We start from the raw sequence: 23,570 nt of genomic DNA, 5'->3' as shown, positions 1-23,570 counted from the left end.
TCTATCCATGGAGATGCATAGCAACGAGGGGGAGAGTGTCTCTACGTACCCTTGTATACCGTAAGCGGAAGCGTTTCACAACGCGGTTGATGTAGTCGAACTTCTTCGCGCTTCAACCGATCAAGTACCAAACGCACGACACCTCCACGTTCTGCACACGTTCAGCTCGATGACGTCCCTCGCCTTCTTGATCCAGCAAGACGTCAAGGTAGTAGATGAGTTCCGCCAGCACGATGGCATGGTGACGGTGATGGTGAAGTGATCTCCGCAGGGCTTTGCCTAAGCACTACGAAAATATGACCGGGGGTGTAAAAGGTGGAGGGGGGGCGCTGCACATGGCTAACAATTGATCTGGGGTGTGCTAGGCGCCCCCTCCCACATATATATAGGTGGGAGGGAGGGAGGAGCAGCCATAGGAGGAACCCAAGTAGGAGGAATCATACTTGGAGTCCCTCCCAAGCCACACCCCCCTGCCATATATAACTGAGGGGGAAGGAAAGAGGGGGGGGGGGGAGAGGGAAGGAAGGGGGAATCCTATTCCACTCTTCCCTTTCCCTTCCCCTCTTTCCTTCTCCTCCTAGGCCGGCCCATATGGGGGGCGCACAAGCCCCTTGTGGCTGGTGCGTTTCCCCTCTTGGCCCATAAGGCCCATATCTTTTGCCGGGGGTGCCCGGAACCCCTTCCGGTGACCCAATAAGTACCCGGTACCCCCCGAAACACTTCTGGTGTCCGAATACCATCATACTATATATCAATCTTCACCTCTCGACTATTTAGAGACTCCTCGTCATGTCCGTGATCTCATCCGGGACTCCGAACAACATTCGGTCACCAAATCACATAACTCATATAATACTATATCGTCAACGAATGTTAAGTGTGCAGACCCTACGTGTTCGAGAACTATGTAGACATGACCGAGACACCTCTCTGGTCAATAACCAATAGCGGAACCTGGATGCCCATATTGGCTCCTACATATTATATGAAGATCTTTATCGGTCGAACCGTTATGACAACATATGTAATTCCCTTTGTCCATCGGTATGTTACTTGCCCGAGATTCGATCGTCGGTGTTGGGGATATAACTATAGGATATGAACCGCCCAGGAGGGGCCGGGTCATACCACTGGCGGCTTACCAATAAAGATGGTGGATCATACGAGCCTGTTGACGGCCCAAGACCCAGAGGTGACTTAAGGCCCAGGAGGATGAACCGCCATGTATGTATGACTTGTATTGCAAGGCAAGTGTAGTTAGTCACCGAGCCGAACACGTTGTGTATGAGCCGGCCGGGACTCTGTGAACCGTCGGGTGTCAACCTGTGTATATAAAGGGATGACCATCGGCGGTTTAGGACAAGAGAGAAGAGATCGAGAACTAGGTCAAGCGTATTCGCTCCCTGGTAATCGACGCCCAAGCAATACAACCCTAAACTGGATTAGGCCTTTACCTTCACTGCAAGGGGCCGGACCAGTATAAACTTCTTGTGTCCTTTGTCCCGTTTAATCCCTTTAAGCTAACCTAGTTGCGATGGCTCCACGACTAAGTCCTTCCGCTAGGACATCTGCCGTGACAATTCCAGGACAGTAGGCGCCCACCGTGGGGCCAGCGCACGGTGGTTTCGAGTTCTTGAAGGGCAGCTTCGAAGGGATCAAGGGATACGCCGTGGGCCGGATGACCAAGAGTCGTCGCGGCAAGCTCTACATTGACGATGCAGGCTGGGGCCCTGAGGCCGGCTCAATTGAGTACGGGTACCGGGTCCCCTTCGGCGGAATCCACGTCTTCATCAGCAAGACTGGCGAACCGGGCCCTGAGCCGGACACCTGCACTGACATCATCGAGACGGCTCAGCGTGCACGACCCGCGCAGCCAGCGGCGCACGGCCACGACACGGGCAGCGGCGGGGCTGGACGCGGCCGGTGCGGGGGAGTGGCGAGCGGCAGCGAGGCGGGACATGGGCGGCCTGTGCATGCGCGTTTCACTTAGTTATTGTTTTGGTACATGATTTCATCTAACCAAACTTTATAAGGAGACGCAGAGTAGTATGACATTGTTTCAACATAGGCACCCTTGCTGTGCCGATTAGTGTGACATTGTTATCATGGATGACTATTTTTCAGGTAGTTGTGTTGGAGGATGATGGTGTTCTCCAATTGGACAGCCTCAAGGCAGCGGTGCCAAACCTGCCTCGAGTAGATGCATTGCATGAGTATTGGGATATCTATAAAGTACATAAAGTATGGTCACCACAGCCTTGCATTGGTCGCAGAGGAAACATACTAACCCCGCCATTAGAGTCAAGGAATGAATGGTATTGAGATATCTATCTAAGTACATAATGTATGGTAATATGAAAACGTTGAATGCTGAAACCCCAGCAAAACAGTGCATTCACACCTAGAATTTTGCTTGCAAAGTAAGGTATCTACCTATCATGCTCATCCCCTTGACGCACCACTCTGTTAGCGATACTTCATAGAGTGTTGAATAATTATTAAAAAATGTTGAACGAGCATATGAAAAATGTTGAACAATTATTTGAAAATGTTGAATAAATATAAAAATGTCGATCGAGTATTTGAACTTTTTTGAAATAAATATTAAAAAATGTTGAACAAGTATTTAGAAAATGTTGAATAAGTATTAAAACGTTGAACAAGTATTTTAAAAATGTTGAATAATTATTAAAAAATGTTGAACGAGTATATAAAAAATGTTAAACAGGTATTTGAAAATGTTGAACAAGTATCTGAAAAATGTTGAAAAAGTATTTGAAAAGTATTGAAATAAGTATTAAAAAATGTTGAACATGTATTTGAAAAATGTTGAAAAGCATTAAAATGTTGGAAAAGTATTTTAAAAATGTTGAATAATTATTAAAAAATGTTGAACAAGTATATGAGAAATGTTGAACAATTATTTGAAAATGTTGAATAAGTATTAAAAATATTGAACAAGTATTTGAAAATGTTGAAAAAGCGTTCAGACAATGTTGAATGTGTGTACAAAAATGTTGATCACTTATTAAAAAAACATATTTTTGACATATACAAAATTGTAGAGTAAGAACAAAAACAAACATAAGGAAAAATAAAAAGAACAAAAAATAGAGAAGAAACAAAGAAAACCAAACAAAAAAATGGAGAAGAAAAAAAGAAACCATGTAAAAAGGAAGAAAACCTCATAAAAAAAGAAAAACAGAAAATAAAACTCATGAAAAACAATGGAAAAAACCGGCTTCGTTCGCCTCAAGTACGAAACGCACCAACAATTTATCTTTTGTAAAGACACAACAATTTATCTTGTGCAAAGAGACGGTTGCAGTGGCTAGCATCGCCCGGGAGACCAGAGATCGCGATCCCGCTTCTCCCAATTTCCCATTCCCTTTTTCAATCAATCGCTGCGCGAAAATGGGATGGCCCAACTACTCTAAAGCTTCAGCGTGACGTCCCAACGCGATTTTTTAATGCGATAAATAACGGGAGCTCCTACTGGACGCTCGTTGCGTCCAACAGGGCGCCGACGCACAGGGGGCGACGTGACTTCGCACACGCACGTCGCTGCGGTGCGTCGATTGGGCCGGCCCATTGGAGTGCGCTGCAAATACAAGTGATAATTTGCAAAAAATAGCAGGGCGTGATGGCTGGGAATCAAACACAGCACTTTCAACTCGCACTCGCACCCTACTAGCCACTAGGATGGAAGCACTCAGTCGACCAAACTACAGCGGAAACCTACAAGAACTAAAGAAAGTATAAGACTGTTCGAAAAACATCCTTTATGATTTTCCAAATAGCAAAAACAAAACGTGAATGTTTTATCAGACGCGAACTTTATTTTATTTTTACAAATTTTGAAAAAACTCAAACATTTTTCAACACACAAACGAATTTTGGAGACGCGAACATATTTTTTAGAATGGAAACATTTTTTAAACTACCCAAAAAACTGAACAAGAACAATTTTACAAATTTTGAAACAAAATTTGGAAACACAAACAACTTTTGAATCTCCCAATTTGTGACATTTCTTTAAAGCACAAACATTTTCTGAATCTTGAGAACAAATTTTGAAACAGAGAACAAATTTGGAAGCACGGACAATTTTTTAAAGCACAAACATTTTTTGATTCTTTAGAACAAATTTGGAAGCGCGAACAATTTTTAAAGCACGAACATTTTTTGAAATTGAGAACAAATTTTGAAAACTCCCGAACAAATTTGGAAGCGCAAACAATTTTTTAAAGCACGAACATTTTTTAATCTCGAGGACAATTTTTGAAATAGAGAACAATTTTGAAAAATCCCTAACAAATTTGGAAGCGTGAACAATTTTTTAAAGCACAAACATTTTTTTGAATCTTGAGAACAAATTTTGAAATAGAGAACAATTTTGAAAAATCCCGAATAAATTTGGAAGCGCGAACATTTTATGAAAACACGAACATTTTATGAAATCCGGTATATTTTCTGCATTTCGAAAGTTTTGAACTTTTTGTGTAACGGGAACAAATTTTGAAAACTGAAAATTTTATGAAAATACGAACAAAATTTGAATATTTTGAATTTCTTTTGAGAAAAAGAGAAGAAAAAGAAAGAAAACAAACAAAAAAATCAGGAACATTTTTCGAAATTGTGAACAAAATTTTGTAAATGTGAACACTATTTCAGAAATATGAACAATTTTTGACAAAAAGAATATTTTTGAAAATTCTGAACCATATTTGAAATTTTCGAAAAGCTTACAAAGAAAAAGTAAAAAAAAAGAATAAGACAAAGAAAACGAGAAAAAAGAAAGTCAGAATAAGACTGAAGAAAAAACAGTAGAAGGAACAAATGGTTTTTTCCTCGTTTTTAGTTTCTTTAAGTTTAGCATTGCTATTCTTACAGATGCACGAGCCAGTCGCGGTGGCTAGCGTGATGTGTTCCGCGCCTGTGCGAAGCGGCGACTACTTGCTGCAGTAAGCGGCGAATAGGAAATTCCATAAATAACGTTCGCACAACCGATGCAGCGTGGTGGTATTAGTTGGCCTCGCTGCCAATGGGCCGGCCCAGTTTGCTGCCCGGCTGTGCGTCCTGAGCTATACGACGCACAATGCATCATACAGGACGTCCCCGCCTCCTTTTCTGACCGTTGGTGCGCGGCCTCCCCTTCCAAATTTGTTCTTCAACATGAAAGAGAAAAAGGGAACCCCGGCCCAGTAGCCCGGTCGTCCGTCTTCCCCGTCTCTCCCAATCCGCCGCCGCTTCCTCCCTTGTCCCCGTCTCTCCAATCTTTTTTCTCTCTCTCACCCCGTCGCTTCCGCCGTCTGCAGATTGAGTGTTTCCAGAATTCTTCGTCCGCCGTCCCTCCCCGCACCCACGCACGCGGACACCTATCTTCGTCGCTCGCCTGGTTCTTGTACGATTCAGGGCGGAGCAGGGGATCAATTGATGTAAGGTTCTGCTTCCAATCCATCCAGGCCGCCGGCCAGTCCACCGAGGGGAGAGTCCAGATTGTCCACGCACAACCCTAGACGCCGCGCGCGTACCATCTCCGCCGCCTCGCCCAGTTCTTGCTCGCCTCAGCTCGCGGGGATGGAGCAGGACGGCGCCGCCCGTCCCCTCGCGCCAGGCCTAGGACGACGGCGGCGTGGACGGCTGGGCTCACGACGGCACGGAGGCCTCCCCTACGGCGCCCCGGCGGAGTGCCCCGAGGCCGTAGATCATCCTCCTTGCCGCCGCCTCCGCGGCCACGTCTCAGCGGCCGCCTCCGCGCAGCCGCGCTCGTGCGCGACCCTCAACTACGACTGTGCGTGCCCTTCAACCCTCTGTCTGGAATCCATGGTTTGTATTTTCATTTGTTTCTGATCTGAGTATCCGTGGATGGTGGCAGCGGTGGGTAGGACCCCTGCGACGGCCTCGCCTATTCCGGCGACCACAACCACCGCGTCCGCAAGAAAGGTACTAAACCAACCACACATCCCTCCTCAGGAATCAGAAACAACCATACATGCTGCCATGAACAACCCATACATTACATTGCGTTGTTAGGACAAGCGAATTCAAATGGTAGTGATGATTAATAAGATTAGCAGCCGTGGATGCTGACATGCTGTGAAGTGGCTAGAGAATTTCAGAATCCAGACTGCTGCTGCTAGCTCTACTCTGCTCCGCCATTTGGTAACTAGTGGCAATGCAGTAGCTGTGTAGTTCATGATTTATGCAGCAGCTGTTCTTCTACCGATCTGTTGCTCGGTGATCAATTGTGTGTGGTTGCTTAATTTACTGGGTAAACTGCACAGCTCAGTAGCATGCACACCATAATGCGCTGGGATGACCGGACAAGTTACATGTTCAGTCAGCCATTCCCTGCAAGCCTATGGCTATGCGTTCCAGCGTTTTCCTTCTAAATTCCACTTGTTATGTGCAGTCGCATGGATTGGGGATATGTACCTCGGTTTGGGTTTAAAGGGGCAATCTTTGAGCATTTGTATATCAACTATTGAGGATCTCAAGTTCACATGGATCGCACTATGATCAAGTGCATTCTGGTGCTATGATGATTGTAACAGAAGATGTTAGCGGCAGAAGCAATCGCTATGTAAGTGTGATGTCTCTTTTGATCCTGCTTTCTTTATTTTTCAAATCATTAATATTTCCATTGCTTTTCTTCTTGCATAATTGCTCTAATCTCCAGAATTTTTGTGTTGATAAAAATTGCTAGTATATGCAGCTGTGGAATAGGAAAAATGTCATTTGATTAATGGAATAGATTATGCTTGAACTCTGTTCAAGATAGGTCTCAGCTGTGATAATGAAAATGTACTGAGCAAAACAGGAAATATGTTATTTTTCAAATGGAAAAGATTATGCCTTAACTCTGCTCGTGACAGGTATCAGCTCCAATATTAAAATCAGTGCATGACACAATTTTTCTCATCTGGAACTGCGCTTAGAAGGTGTTTGGTCTGAAAGCTACGCTCCTGAATACAATGTGATATAAAAGGTTCATGAAATCATCAGGTATGGAAATGCTTGACTGTTTCTGTAAATTACATAGTACAATATTATTAGTTTGTTTGTTTGCATTATTTCCCAGTTCTCTTGTAGTACTATTCAACAACCTATCTTCCTGCCTACTAGATAAAAGAGGGTTTTTGTTTACTTAACATGGTTGCCTGATTAACAAATCATGGTTTCTCTCAGTTATCTTTTGCACTACCAAAGCAACAACTCATCTTCCTACCTACCAGATATACTACTGCTTGATTGCTTAGCTCCCCGCTTAAGAAGCTCCACCGTTCTTCTATATGATCCTAAAAAAATTGTGTTCTAATTTTGTGGAAAGAAACGCATGGGGCTGATGTTCTGAGGGCTGATGTTCATTTCTAGAGGCAAATAATCTCAGATTTCTATGTGAACTATAATCCCATCTAGATAATCCCCCTCGATATAGCTCCCATCATTTGCACAACACAATCTAGCATAGGACGGTTCTGATTTGGATTATGGGTGTTTCTCCAAAAACTAGGATTATATGCCTGAGAACAAACAAATAATGTTATAAACTTACCTTCGAGGGAAAGAGAACCATAAGTATAGGTGACTGCATAGTAGAAGAATCATGTTGTTCATATGCACTACAGTCTCTTTATAGAAGCCGACAAAAACAGAGACATCCTAAATTTGGTTTTCTGTTCTTTCTCGTCATTTAAGAAAAGAAACATTAACTCTTGAATTATCATTAAGGGAATATCCGAATATGCCTTATTAGCATACTCTTATGGCGGTTATTATTGCTCAACGTGGTAAGGAAAAAGAAGAATATCACATTTTTGTCTTACAAAAGGGCTGTGGCAAACTTTTCATAGGCGCACCCTGTTATAAGAAATGGAAGTATAGATAATTAGATCAGCTGCATATTTCCTTTGTTATATATGAAATCCAGAAGTGCAGGTTTGTGAACTGAAAAAAATGGTGGTTCCATGCAGGATTTGGACCTCCATAGGAAATCTGCAAGGGGAACAACAACAAAGGAAACTGGTGTAAGATTTAGTACCAAGACTCGAAGATGAGCTACCATCAAGATTATGTCTCGACAATCAAGTATAGTGTCAACACTTATGGTAAGCAGATATGAATGTTTCTAGAATAACTATTGGTTTGATCTAAAAAATTATTGTTATGCACCCACATTATATATCTAAAGTTGGTACTATATATAAATTCGAGGAGTAGTATAAACAAAGCTGTACGTGAACATGCAAAAAAATCTCAAAAGAAAATAAGGTATCAGATTAGTTTCATAATCACAGTTATGCAAGAGAATACAGAATAAAGTGGACTATTGCTTGAATCTCGAAATAATGCATGATCCATATTAAGTTAATTAGCAATACGGTGTCACTTAGATACTTCAGATAATATTCCTCCAAAACTGATGAAAGTTATTTTACGGTGAGCAATAATCTGGCTGTCCTGTACATCGGCCACATCTTCGGTGAGCATGCTCGATGGCAAGCTCGGGCAACTATTGTTGTATTGAGTATCCAGATGATAACCGTCATGAAAATCACTACATGAATCGATGTGCCCATCATGTCTGGTAGTAGATGATGCATTATTTGAGCTTGATAGAGTATGACTATATCCCATGTGGTCTTGTTTGCATCAAAAGTGTGGCCCACTTTGGAGAAGAATACACCAACATTTTGGTAGTGGGCATCTCAACAGTTCTATTTGGGCCTCATTCCCCTAATACGCTAGTAATTGTCTCATTTCCTGTATTTCTCTTAGTCTCACTCCCATACACTTCATGATCTGAGAGAGGGAATGCTAGCAGCCATGGTGGAAGTGTCCCCTCCGGCCGTTCTTGCAACTTGAGAGGATGAAGGCTCTAATGATGTGGTGCAGAAGGCATCGACGCCAATGAGTTTGCCACCATCCTAGTCGCGACGAAAATGCGGCAGAGCATATAGTGGACGACAGAGCAAGACGGTCGAGGGAGATGGCTCATCAGATGAATCCACAACAAGCGGATGACCAGTGTAGTAGAGAAGAGGATGAGGGGGAATCACTGGCCTCAGGGGACGAGCCAAGTGAGGTAGTCTCAGGTAATGAACGAGGCGGGGAAGTCGTAGGTGATGATGAGCTTGATAAAGAAGCCACTAGAGGTAGAAGAAACCTACCTAGGAAGTAGCGAAGAGGACCAAGATTAAACATAAGAAACCCACTATGACGAGCCTCACAAAGGCAATGTACTTAGAATCATCGCCAGTGATGATCGACATATAGAAGAAGAGTTTGACCACGAGTTGAAAGGTGGACAAGAAGTGTAGGATCATGAGCACTCGCCGAAAACTAGCCGCAATCACCACTACGATGAAATGCTCAAACTAGGCACGAGGGGTTTGCTTAAGGCCACAAAAGAGCGATGAAGACGACAAACCATGCCACCAGGAAGAGAATACCAAGGTGGTGGCTATATGTAGACCTCATGCAATAGGGAGGAAGAGAAATGATATCCCACATGCCTATGCGCGCAAGACCAACAATCTCCTCTACAATCACATGTTGTTATTCATGATGAACAAATGTGTCATAATAAGAAGTCGTCTCGAGAAAAGCGACGCCAGAATAACCATAGCAGTCAATAGGCAGAAGCGAGCGAGCTCGCAAGCCATAAGTAGGCTGAGCTGGACGCGGTGTGTTGCCAACAGGAGAGGCCATAGTAGTCGAGGGAGATGCTCATTAGAAGGATCCACAACACGTGGACCACAAGTGTAGTGAAGAAGATGATAAGGGGGAATCATCGGGAAAACCTCATGGATGAGCGAGGTGAGGTAGCCTCAGGTAATGAACGAGGTGGGGAAGCATGTGGCGACGTGTGGGGTCTATAGCAGTATTACGGGAGCATACGCTAGGATAGGTGGTCGAGGGCAATAAATGAGTGATAAGTGGATAGGTGGACGAGGGCAATAAATGAGTGATAAGTGTATCAGGAAAATTGAGGGAAGAAATATCCTCAATGGGGGAGGCCGAAGGAGAGGATGGACGTGGATAGAATCAAATGTCACAACTCGAGAAATGCGCATTCCACAACTAATAAGATCCCAACACCGATAGCCCTTGTGCTCATCACAGTAACCTAAGAAGACACATTCAACAGATGCACACCTTTAGAGATTGAAACTGGAGAACTTAAGGGTGTAGTATGATCAATCGAAGATATATTGGATTTATATGTGTAGTATGATCAGCATGATTGTGAAAATTGATGGACTATTACATCGTCTTGGATTGGCTTAGTAGGAAGAAAACAAAGATATTGGAGTAATAGAAATGTTGTTTGTGTTAGGTTCAATGATATATCTGCTTGGATTCTAGGTCGGAGTTAAACTTGAGATTGGGCACTTGGATTTGTGATATTTTGACGTGAGCTTGAAACCGGAGAACTTTAGGTTGAGCATGATCAACCTGAGATATATTGGATTTATATAAGTAGTAGTATAATTAGCATCAATGCAGTATTGGTGGACTATTGGATTATTTTGGATATTATTAGTTGTATTCTAGGTTGGAGATAACTTGAGCACATGGATTTGTGATATTTTGACCTAAGCTTAGTACTTGGATGTGCCCCATATGGATATGAGCATGGAGATGAAACGGATCGTAGTTGGTAGACTTTGATGATTTTGCTAGCCCTCCCCAAGAATGTTACAAGTACAAGATCATCATGGGAGGATGATTTGGATTAATTAGAATAGATGACAATTTCAGTGGTATGAGCCTTGTTGGAGCACCTAATCGTGCTTTCATTATGTGTTTGTGCTTCTTTATATGCAGTAGTAGGAGGAGGGTGGTACTTATGAAGTGATATTATATTGGTGGATAAAAAGATCTGTAATAACCTTGGAACATGTTGGATTTACTTAGGTGATTGAGATCTTGAAAAACATCTGGTGGATAAATAACTTCTAATTTTTGCATTTATAGTCATCCAGTGGAAGCTTGCTTTATATTGGACTTGGATAACCATGATAGTGGGCTTGGTTGGATCAGAGTTATGATTTGTAATAGATGCACACCTTTAGAGATTGAAACTGGAGAACTTTAAGGTGTAGTATGATCAATTGGATATATATTGGATTTATATGTGTAAAATGATTAGCATGATTGTGAACATTGATGGACTATTACATCATCTTGGATTGAATTAGTAGGAACAAACCAGAGATATTGGAGTAATATAAATGTTGTCTGTGTTAGGTTTAGTGATATATCTACTTGGATTCTAGGTCAGAGTTAAACTTGAGATTGGGCACTTGGATTTGTGATAATTTTCACATGAGCTTGAAACTGGAAAACTTTAGGGTGTAGCATGGTAAACCTGGGATATATTGGATTTATATAGGTATAGTAGGATTAGCATTAATGTGGTTTTGGTGGACTATTGGATCATCTTGGATATTACTAGTTGGATTATAGGTTGGAGATAACTTGAGCACTTGAATTTCTGATAATTTTATCTAAGCTTAGTAGCTTGTATGTGCCCCATATGGACATGAGCATGAAGATGATTCAAACGGATCGTAGTTGGTAGAATTTGATGATTTTGCTAGCCCTCACCAAGAATGTTACGAGTACAAGATCATCAAGGGAGTATGGTTTCGATTAATTAGAATAGATGACAACTTCAGTGGTATGAGCCTTGTTGGAGCAGCTGATCTTCTTTTTTATAATGTGTTTGTGCTCCTTTAGATGCAATAGTGGTAGTACTTATGAAGTGATATTATATTGGTGAATAAATAGATCTTTAATAACCTTGGAACAGTTTGGATTTACTAAGATGATTATGATCTTGAAAAAAAATCTGGCGGATAAATAACATCTAATTTTTGGATCTATAGTAATCTAGTGGAGGCTGAGGTAGTTGTAGCGGAGTGATGAGAAAGCACACAAGAAGCTTTACTCGATCGCCTGAAGATCGCATTGCCGCAACGGCTCGGCGCAAAGCCCGATGTGGCTATAAGAGTTTTCACCCCCTCCCACACCTCCCGTGCATTGTTCAATCTGCACCAATTCGGCTTGGTGTCCTTCTCTGTTTGCGGGTTCCGTGCCACTAACTTGATTCGGCATCACAGGTTCTCCCGTCGTGCGTCCTTGGCCTTGGCGGTAGGTAACGTCGTGCTCTCGGCTATGTCTCGTGGGTTAGCCATTGCGGTGTCGACTGCCTATGTGGCTATGGCGGCGCCCAACAGGGGAACACAAAATGTGGGATTGAGTCATCGCACATAGCAACCCGAAGCCAGGCAAAGGATGCCCGGCTGGACTGGCAGGGAGCGGATTGCACATGAGGTATGGCGGAAGGGATGAAAACGCTGTTGGGAGCAGACCGTCATTGCCGTCATTCATTGCACTTGGAGCCAAGCGTCAAGGGAGTGGCAATTGGGGAAAGCGGGAAGATGTATGGATTGTAGTTACGATTTGTACTAGATTCACACCTTTAGAGATTGAAACTGGAGAACGTTAGGGTGTAGTATGATCAATCAAACATATATTGGATTTATATGAGTGTAATATGATCAACATGATTGTGAAAATTGATGGACTATTACATCATCTTGGAATGAATTAATAGGAAGAAAACAAAGATATTGGATTAATAGAAATGTTGTTTGTGCTAGGTTCATTGATATATCTGCTTGGATTCTAGGTCATAGTTAAACTTGAGATTGGGCACTTGGATTTGTGTTATTTTGACATGAGCTTGAAACAAGAGATGTTTAGGGTGTAGCATGATCAACCTGAGATGTATTGGATTTATATAAGTATAGTATGATTAGCATCAATGCGGTACTGGTGGACTATTGGATTATTTTTTATATTACTAGTTGGATTCTAGGTTGGAGCTAACTTTAGCACATGGATTTGTGATATTTTGACCTAACCTTAGTAGCTTGTATGTGCCCCATATGGATATGAGCATGGAGATCAGACAAAAGGATCATAGTTGGTAGACTTTGATGATTTTGCTAGCCTCCCCAAGAATGTTACGAATACAAGATCCGCATGGGAGGATGATTTGGCTTAATTAGAATAGATGACAATTTCAATGGTATGAGCCTTGTTGGAGCACCTGATGTTGCTTTTATTATGTGTTTGTGCTTCTTTAGATGTAGTAGGAGGAGGAGGGTGGTACTTATGAAGTGATATTATATTGGTGGATAAATAGATCTTTAATAACCTTGGAACAGTTTGGATTTACTTAGGTGATTGTGATCTTGAAAAACATCTGGTGGATAAATAACTTATAATTTTTGGATATATAGTCATCCAGTGGAAGCTTGCTTTATACTGGACTTAGATAACCATGATAGTGGGCTTGGTTGGGTCATAGTTATGCTTGTACTAGATGCACAATGTTAGATATTGAAATTGGAGAACTTTAGGGTGTAGTATGATCAATCGGAGATATATTGGATTTATATGTGTAATATGATCAGCATAATTGTGAAAATTGATGGACTATTACATCATCATGGATTGAATTAGTAGGAACAAAACAAAGATATTGGAGTAATAGAAATGTTGTTTGTGTTAGGTTCAGTGACATATCTGCTTGGATTCTAGGTCGGAATTAAACTTGAGATTGGGAACTTGTATTTGTGATATTTTCACATGCGCTTGAAACTGGAGAACTTTAGGGTGTAGCATGATCAACATGGGATATATTGGATTTATATAGGTATAGTATGACTAGCATGAATGTGGTATTGGTGGACTATTGGATCATCTTGGATATTACTAGTGTGATTATAGGTTTGAGATAACTTCAACACTTGGATTTGTGATAATTTTACCTAAGCTTAGTAGCTTGTATGTGCCCCATATGGACATGAGCATGAAGATGATACAAACGGATCATAGTTGGTAGATTTTGATGATTTTGCTAGCCCTCACCAAGAATGTTACGAGTACAAGATCATCATGGGAGGATGGTTTCGATTAATTAGAATGGATGACAACTTCAGTGGTATGAGCCTTGTTGGAGCAGCTGATCTTTTATTATGTGTTTGTGCTCCTTTAGATGCAATAGCAGAAGGGTAGTACTTATGAAGTGATATTATATTGGTGAATAAGTAGATCTTTAATAACCTTGGAACAGTTCGGATTTACTTAGATGATTGTGATCTTGAAAAAAAATTCGGCGGATAAATAACTTATAATTTTTGGATCTATAGTAATCCAGTTGAGGCTGAGGTAGGTTTAGAGGAGCGATGAGAAAGCAGATGAGAAGCTTTACTCGATCGCCTGAAGATCAACATTGCCGCAATGGCTTGGCACAAAGCCCGATGTGGCTATAAGGGTTTTCATCCCCTCCCACACCTCCCGTGCGTTGTTCAATTACCGCCAATTTCTTCTTGGTGTCCTTCCCTATTTGCGGGTTCCGTGCCACTAACTTGATCCGACATCACACGTTCTCCCGCCGTGCGTCCTTGGCCTTGGCGGTAGGTAACGCCGTGCTCTCGGCTGTGTTTCGTGGGTTAGCCATTGCGGTGCCGACTGCCTGTGTGGCTATGGCGGCGCCCAGCAGGGGAACACGAAATGTGGGATTGAGTCATCGCACATAGCAACCCGAAGCCAGGCAAAGGATGCCCGGTTGGACTGGCAGGGAGCGAATTGCACATGAGGTATAGCGGAAGGGATGAAAACCTTGTTGGGAGCGGACCGTCATTGCCGTCATTCATTACACTTGGAACTAAGCATCAAGGGGGTGGCGATTGGGGAAAGTGGGAAGATGGTTGGATCGTAGTTACGATTTGTACTAGATTCACACCTTTAGAGATTGAAACTGGAGAACTTTAGGGTGTAGTATGATCAATCAGAGATATATTGGATTTATATGAGTGTAATATGATCAACATGATTGTGAAAATTGATGGACTATTACATCATCTTGGAATGAATTAATAGGAAGAAACAAAGATATTGGAGTAATATAAATGTTGTTTGTGCTAGGTTCATTGATATATCTGCTTGGATTCTAGGTCATAGTTAAACTTGAGATTGGGCACTTGGATTTGTGTTATTTTGACATGAGCTTGAAACTAGAGAAGTTTAGGGTGGAGCATGATCAACCTGAGATTTATTGGATTTATATAAGTATAGTATGATTAGCATCAATGCGGTATTGGTGGACTATTGGATTCTAGGTTGGAGATAACTTCAGCACATGTATTTGTGATATTTTGACCTAACCTTAGTAGCTTGTATGTGCCCCATATGGATATGAGCATGGAGACGACACAAACGGATCATAATTGCTAGACTTTGATGATTTTGCTAGCCTCCCAAGAATGTTACGAGTACAAGATCAGCATGGGAGGATGATTTGGATTAATTAGAGTAGATGACAATTTCAATGGTATGAGCCTTGTTGGAGCACCTTATCTTGCTTTTATTATGTGTTTGTGCTTCTTTAGTTGTAGTAGTAGGAGGAGGGTAGTACTTATGAAGTGATATTATATTGGTGGATAAATAGATCTTTAATAAACTTTCTTATTCAACTATTAAACTCCCCAGACATTAGGTTTTCTCTATCCTAGGTCGGTAATTCTCAACTGTTGCAGAAGGTTTTCCCTATCCTTGGTCGGTAATTCTCAACTATTGCAGATACCGGCTTGGATAATTGCATTTTGGAACTAGTGTTGTAACCCGTCATCCCTACCCCAACTGAGACAGGCTTATTTACCCTTTACCTCCTCTTTGTTTGACACATGCTTTAGTTGAGCTTCACTAACTTATTGAAAGGTATCTTGCTCGTTGCAGGTCGTAGTTGACGAATTCAAGTACAACCTGCTCCTGAGTTGCAGCTTTTCTAAATATACTATTTTCCAGTTCATCGTAACTTTGTCATCCTTTAAAATTATCTTACTGGGCAATATTTTGAATCCAGATTTATCTGCAAAGGTGCAACAATGGAGATTCAAACTAATGTCGCATCCTACAAGCAAAAAAGACTACGCTCCAGTTTTTACTCTTACTACTTATTTTTATTTCATGTAGCTACTTGTTCTTGTTTTTGATTTAGGTTATTTGCTTCTGCCCTCCCTGTGATTGCAGATTTAATTTAAGCCCAGACCATGCTGGCAGTGAGTTGGAATCAGTTAAAATCGTTACGTTCTCGTTGTCTCTTGCCCACAGGTACATTTATTCATTTTCGCTGACCTGCTATGATCTATTGTAATTCAAGTTCAAATGTTTATTTTGTAGCCCTGCTTTGTGTTGTCCTAATTCAAGTTGCGCCGCCACAAAATGCTGCTAGTTTAACTGCTGTAAGCTCAACAACAGGAGCACACAGGCGGCCGCTGCAGCTAAGCTCACATGGAACATATGCCCTGTTGCAGCCTCACAGGTACCCACAGTCGTCTCTCTCTTGATTTGATCCCCACAAATTCTTAGCTTTATTTCTGTGGATTCTGTTTTATCTATGCCTGCTATGTGTTTGACAAAAATCCAAGCAGGCTGAGGCGAAGATTTTGTGCTTAGTGTTTTACTCAACTATTTCATCTTTTTCTGAAATTTAGCTCCAATGAACTGAAATTTATTGTCATCACTTTTTCCCCTGCATGTCATTATCATCTGATCTCACCAAACTCATGCCACATAACCTGGCGAGCTCACTCCTTAATCATTCTATGTACCAGTTCTGTAGCTTTATTCACTGAACTGAGAGATGATGTTTGCGCTCAGTTAGATGCTGCTTGCTCGATTTTGACTGCTGGCTACAATAATCAATCTATTTGATATGGGCCCTATAAGCTCCTTCGTTGATCTTTGGTTACAAATCCTGGAGCTGTTCTTGATGTATTGAGAATGTTAGATAATTTTATATGGATTTCGATCTTGCAGCTGCTGGCACGAGATGTATGTGGCGGGGGGTACTTCTGGTGCAGTAATACCATTTTGGAGTGCCCCGTGTTTGCAACTATCCTTATGTGCAGCCCTTGCTAACAAGGCATCAGAGAAAATTAAAGGGACAAACAAAGTGCTGAAAATAAAAGTATCCACTTGGATATGGTTTTTTGTACTGCTCTAATTTGTCCTGGCTAAATTAACTATTTTCTGTATGCCCAGTTTTGCGTCCCATGTGTTGTTCGGTTGTCCACTGGAGCCATTCTTTCATATGTTGCTCGGTTGCACAGCGCGAGGTAGCAATGGTAGCTGCGGGTTGAGAGATGTGGAGAAGAGGGTTCCTCCAGGCTCCATCCATGAATGGTGTGTGTCCAATGCCTTAGGTAAATTTCCGCTCTTCCTTCATTTCTTCATCTTCAGTTGAAGAATCACCCGTCTACTGTCTTCTCGAAGGGTGGCATGCGGCAATGTTGGGGACCAGTGAGTAAGATGGCTGGTGTACATTCTTTGAAATAAAGCTGAAGTAAGCCACCACTGTGCCTACTTTGCAGACCATCTTGGTGTTTCAGCAACAACAACTGCACATGTTTGTTTTCTCTCTTTCAACTTCTTTTCAACAATCAGTGGCACAAAGAGATGATTTATATGTCATCCTCCCCTTTGTTCAGGGTGAGGAACTTAGGAAGCAGACCGCTGCAGCATACATCAAATGCAGCTTGGAGACACATCAGGTGCAATCAATACCAGGAATTAGGATTGGTTCTCATTTGTTTGACCAAAAGTTTGCTGGTAGATCAGTTTAAGGTACTATTGTTGGCCTTGCTAGAATGGCATGGTTGTCTTCGACACTGCCTTCAAAGGGGTCCTTCAACCTCCAAGGAGAAGGGAACTGATGTCTGCTAGGGAAAAAAAACTAGGCGAAGCTCTGGATGCTCGATCGAGTAAGCACCCACTTATTATCACTCTACTTCGTCGGTTGTCCACTGAAGTGTGAGCAGACTATTCCTCAAATTTGGTCCATGACATCTTGCTTGCCACGTGGTCCCCTTACCTCAAAATTGACATATTATAATCTATGAAGTACTGTTTAGGCAAGGCATTATACTGCAAGTAAACTATATAACCGAATGGTTGTCCAAAAATTCAAATTTGCACCATGCATTCCACCTGATCTGCCAGTTTAACTATCTTCTTAATTGTACCGTAGACATTTGATGTGTGGTAGTACGTGTGTGATGAAGCATGGTGTAGTAGCAAACTAGCAACTGAATTTTTTGACATACCATGGATTTCTTTCTGCCTCTATTTGATGCTCGGTGGTGTTCATCCGAAGGTCCGTACTGACCCTGCTCTAGACATATGTCTCCCTAATTTCTGTGTGCAATTGTGCAATCCATGCTTTACACTTAAAATGAGATAATAAAATTTAGCTCATGTTGCCCGTCCATCATGCACCCAGAATATTTTACCTCCCTGCTTTTTATATTTTAGTTGGGCATGTGTTTTCAAGACAGATCTGTGATAGTTAATTTTTTTATGGTGGCCGCGGCTACTCCCAGTGCCTGCTAAAGAACAGGGCCAGCAATAGGCATTTAGAATACATGCAAGAAAATTTATCTCTAGGTAACTTATTAGGATGCATTTGGTACTTTTCAGCCATGGCAAAGGCACGGGTTGAGCTGCATCTTGATGAGAGGATCGACTATTTGTGATGATTTATTATGGTAGACAATGGAACTAAGATTTGGTAAAAAAATGATAATATGATAGGTGATTTATGATGTACTATTTTAAATAACGATACTAAGCTTTTATTCCATAGATGACATTTGGTTATTCTGCATTTTTTCCTTTACAAAGATAGTTATGATAAGAGATAAACATCATGTACAGGTTAACTTTTTGTATGCCTATTAGCATGCCTTGCTGCCAAGTGCAAATAGTCTATATGATGCTCATAAATAGAGCTTCCCGGTGGGAAGGATGAGGCGCGCTCATTGATACTTTGGTTTTATATCCATTTGTAATACATTTTTTCTCTTCCAAGCATATAAACTTTAGCAAATTAGTGTGTGCAATCAAGTCTCCTAAGTGAACGGTCTTATTTCACCATATCATCAAGTTTCAGAGCATATAAGATTAGAGTGTGTCATGCTATGTGAAAATCTCTTTGGAGACCTAATTTTGTATTTTTCTATTTTGTCGGTTAGAAAACCAGTTTCCTGAGTTGTTAGTCTGAGTATTCGAATTGATCCGCAGAGTTCAGGGCTTCTGGATGGAAGAGTTTCCTACCTCCTCAAAATCTTAGTACTCTCTACCTAGACTTCATAATAATGCCTGACTTTTTCTGAAGAATTGTTGAAGTATGGGTTGTTCGTGCATTTGCAGTGTTGGAGGTGTTAGTGCAAGATTGTAGGGTTGGAAAGTATAGCAAAACGTTAGTTGGTGTAGGGACTTGGTGAAGCCATCAGACGACTGTGTCTGCTTCCCCGATGGTTTTGACTTCTGATGCATATTACTTGATGATTTAGTCTTTGTGGCAGCTTTCAGTTTGAACTGGCATTCAGTGGCTTCATCCTCTTTGGTGCAGCTTGGAGTTAGTGTGCACATCTGGATCTTTTAACTTTCCTGAAGCATATTACTTGGTTAATTGGTTTATGGCGCCTGCTAACTTGCATGCGATTTTGATGGAATCTGATCTCATTTTTTGCTCCCAGTGAATATACAAAAGGCTAGAAGTAAATGATGGAAGATCCTTTGGTCTCAAACGGGGGTCGTACTCAACGTTTGTATAATAGATAATCAAATTTTGGCCTTCAGCTTGCAAATTTATCACCTTACAGGAGAAGTAAAGGTTGCATGTACTCTGATTATCTCCATATATACTTGAATTGCTTTGGGGTCATGCTTGGATTTGTTAGACTACCATTCTACATACTGTTCTCGATGATTGCACTTGGTTTGTTAATTTATGTATTTTTGTGGTAAGTTCTTTAGGTTCATCTTATGGCACAGAATTAGTTTTTGGCATACGCAGACTTTGAAATTTGGTGATAAAGAAAGATCACAACTAATTTGCCGGCTCTCTTATTTATTATTGTGTTACACTTACAAGTAGTGGCCTCCTGAATTTGTAGTTGGATAATGTCGATGAGCCGATATGCCGAGAGAGGTTAGGAATTGTTGCTATGAACTAAAATAATGCACAGTTGAAGGTTCTGAACTGGTAGCTTGAACAAACAGTTTGCCTTGAACACTCTACCTTTCTCATGTCTCCAATTAGTGTCATCTTCACTGAATATGATTCTGGTTTGTTGGTTGTGGGATTGATTCTGATTGGTGTTTCTTCAGTGGGATCTGGATCATGGGACCTTCAACTGCATCTGCTTGGTTTGCTGGGGAACTTCCTAGTTTTAATTTGATTGACAACTAGCAAAACAGTCCAGCTAATTTGATGATTAATTCCAGCTGATTGTACACTTTCAACTCAAGTTACATTGTGACATATGCCCAAGCATCTGTTCACGCATCCTACGGTCCTCTGGCCGTTCAGTGGCTAATTTGATCACTATTAACTGTGAAATGTGGATTACGGAATCTTCAGCTACATAGTTTGCTGGGGTACTTCATAGTTTTAATTTAATTGACAACAAGTAAAGCTTCTCGTTTGATATTTCCTGCCGATTGCTCCATACATCCTGGATTTTTAAGGCGCAAAGTATCCTGAATTCACCATGTAACCTTTAATAAGATGTTTCTGTGCCCGGTGATGAATCTGAGCTCCATGTGCAAAAACAGAAAAATGCATCCTGGGCCACTGAATTGGAGATGAATGGTATGGATTTAGGCGGAGGGATCTCACAACACTTAATGCCCATTTCAAATTAAACCTCCGGCTAACAATTACAGTAGATATGAAATAGGACTTCTGCAGTAGCCACCTCTACTCTCTGTGAATACAGAAATATTACCGATTGCACGGTGATACAAACTTCAAAAAAGGCAATTGAAAACACTATACCACCGGATCGCCTCTTCTCAACAACGATGTTCCACACATTATTAACTTATAGAAGAAAATATCCAAACTAACCACTTCAACAACAAATAACATGTCTCCAGCGAAATTATTCACTCAAAGAGAACGACCTCATCTTTACAATGTCAAATCTTGCTTCTTGACGATACAACACGATGTAAATTTGGACAGCAGGGATGTTCTGTAGAAAAGCTATAGTGGCCGCCACACACATCTTGTTGCCATGCAGCCTCGCGACGGCGCAGGGCGCTCGGGAGCGTGCCGTGCACCACATGTCGGACGCCTTCCACCGCTGCGCCAGGCAGGAGGTCGAAATCGGCCACGTTCTGTACCACGGCATGTTCTACCTGCTCACGGACACGAGTGAATTGCAAAAAACATCGACATTGAAGGCTAGGTTTGTAGGAATCACAATTCTACAGTTTTGTGCCGAAAACCACTAATTCCGAGGCTAATTTTTTGCAAAAAACACTAGTCATCGGCTTAGGAGGTTTTGAGCACGATTATGACAGTGGGGTCCCACTTGACAGGGCGACGTGGCAAAGAAAAAGGCTAATTACACCCCGATACATTCGTGATTTGCAAAAGAACCCCTGCAAAAAAAGCAATCAGGTCCTCCGTGACCAACGTCTCCCACTGGTCCAGTGGTGGACTCCGCCGGCCACTCCCTCTCCAGGCTGCCACCATTGAGAGCCGGGGGAAACGTGGCATGAGGTCGGGATGGGCGTTGAGCGTCGCCGACGCCATTGCTGCTCGCGCCCGTGCGGCGGGCATAGCTACTCGCGCCCCTACGTGGCCGGCGCAACGGCTGCTCCATCCGGTGTGCCTCCCCGTCACCTCGCCGACGCCAATGCAGGTGAGCAGCAAGCGCGGCGGCGGCTTGAGCTCCGGCCGCGGCGAGGCGCCCTCCCTCACCAGTCACCACGCCAACGCGGGCCAAGGAGCGGGGAGTGGGAGAGGCCGGCGCTGACGCCAGGGAGCGAGGAGGAGGAGGAAACGAGCTCCTTGCGGAAGAACTTGGCACCAACGAGCTTTTGCGCGCGGAGGCGTTGAACTCCATGGTCAACACGCAGCCACCGCGGAACTTGCGGGGCGGCGGCGGCGCGCAGCGACAGGTCCGCGGCGAAGGACTTGGAGGCAGCGACGTGCGGCGAAGGACTTGGAGGCAGCGACGGGTCCGGGTACTCGCCGGTGGACGTCGGAGGCGCGGCTGGACGCCGGGAGCAGACTGGATGTGCACGCCGGGGCCGAGCTTGGCGGCTAGGCAGCAGGAAGACGATGCTAGATTTTGTCCTTTTTCTTTACTGCACGAACCTTATGCTCTTTGATCCTTTTACAATTTAGTCCATGCTATTTTTTTTTCTATTTGTGATCTGTTATATTGTGCCATGTCGCCCTGTCCAGCGGGACCCCCTGTCATAATCGTGCTCAAAATGTCCTAAGCCGGCGACTAGTGTTTTTTGCAAAAAATTAGCCAGAATTAGTGGTTTTGGGCACAAAACTGTAGAATTGTGATTCCTGCAAACCTAGCCTTCAATGTCGATGTTTTCTGCAATTCACTCCACGGACACGCTCTTCTCCCTTGATGGACAGGACAAGTTGAGGGACCAGGAGAGGATGATAACAGAGGCGGACGTGGTGAAGCTGCCATACCTGCAGGCCGCGGTGAAGGAGTCGATGCGGCTGCAACCCGTGGCGCCTTTGTTGTTGCCACACCTGGTGGTGGAGGAGGGCATGGAGATAGGCGGATACGCCGTGCCCAAGGGCGCAGCCATAATCTTCAACTCATGGTCCATCATGCGCGACCCGGCGACATGGGAGAAGCCTGAGGAGTTCATGCCGGAGCGTTTCCTAGGGAAGACGGAGCTCGACATGTGGGGGAAGGAGGTCAAGTTTATCCCGCTGGGCACCGGCCGGAGGCTGTGCCCAGCATTGACCAGGTGGACGTGACCGAGAGGTATACAAGCAATGATATCCTCCTTATGGATGTGCCTCTCAAGGTTGTGCCCATGGTCGCCACCTAGTCGATCACTTGCTGCTTACTTTATTCCTACCCGAGTGGGTGAGGGAGATATTATTGCTTGGCACTACAAGAAAAGTGGCTTGTTCTCGGTGAAGGGTGTGTATAGACTGGTACTAAATCTTAAGGAACCGAGGATTGATGCTGGCAATTCCAGTGATGCCATAAACGGAGATAAGAGGCTCTGGAATATTATTTGGAATGCTAATGTCCCCCGGAAAGTTAGAATTTTTGCCTGGAGGGCTGCTTCTAATAGTTTGGCACTTCAACTCAATAGGGTTAAACATCATCAAGCTACTCTAGGTACCTGCTCAATATGTGGAATTTTCTGGGCCGGACTGGTTTCTTATTTTATTGGACAAATTAACTTCGCCTGTATGCGAGCAAACTATATTCATGTTCTGGAGAGCTTGGCACTTGAGGAATGATTTGATCTTTGGTAGGGGAATGGAATCCATCTCAGCCTCGGTGAGTTTTATAGAAAATTATTGGGCATCTTTCTCGTCTTGTCATTCTAAAATGCAGGTGGAGATATGGAGTAAAGGGAAGCAAGTGGAGCTGGAACTTCAGCCAACCACTAACATTGAGAGGAAGGTTGTTCCTTGG

The 23,570-nt window shown here is 42.8% G+C and overlaps 1 long non-coding RNA gene across 13 annotated transcripts; it reads left to right on the top strand.

Moving 5' to 3' along the window:
- The first annotated feature begins 5,216 nt into the window (after nucleotides 1-5,216).
- On the top strand, nucleotides 5,217-20,705 carry LOC123164372 (uncharacterized). Of its 13 annotated transcripts, none has more exons than XR_006482353.1 (12): nucleotides 5,217-5,794; nucleotides 5,879-5,946; nucleotides 6,416-6,586; nucleotides 6,879-7,008; nucleotides 7,977-8,111; nucleotides 15,947-16,194; nucleotides 16,264-16,405; nucleotides 16,903-17,053; nucleotides 17,128-17,288; nucleotides 17,359-17,491; nucleotides 17,574-19,759; nucleotides 20,257-20,705. It is a non-coding gene; the product is annotated as an uncharacterized lncRNA (long non-coding RNA). The 13 variants fall into 13 exon arrangements; XR_006482362.1 differs by lacking the exon at nucleotides 20,257-20,705 and having other exon boundaries at nucleotides 15,947-16,020; nucleotides 16,114-16,194; nucleotides 17,574-19,979; XR_006482356.1 differs by lacking the exon at nucleotides 20,257-20,705 and having other exon boundaries at nucleotides 17,574-17,846; nucleotides 19,623-19,979.
- The last annotated feature ends 2,865 nt before the right edge of the window (nucleotides 20,706-23,570 follow it).

Source organism: Triticum aestivum, chromosome 7D, assembly GCF_018294505.1.
Source record: "Triticum aestivum cultivar Chinese Spring chromosome 7D, IWGSC CS RefSeq v2.1, whole genome shotgun sequence".
NCBI classification, from domain to species: domain Eukaryota; kingdom Viridiplantae; phylum Streptophyta; class Magnoliopsida; order Poales; family Poaceae; genus Triticum; species Triticum aestivum.
Note: the sequence above shows the minus strand (reverse complement) of the source record. Positions and strands in the feature narration are given on the sequence as shown.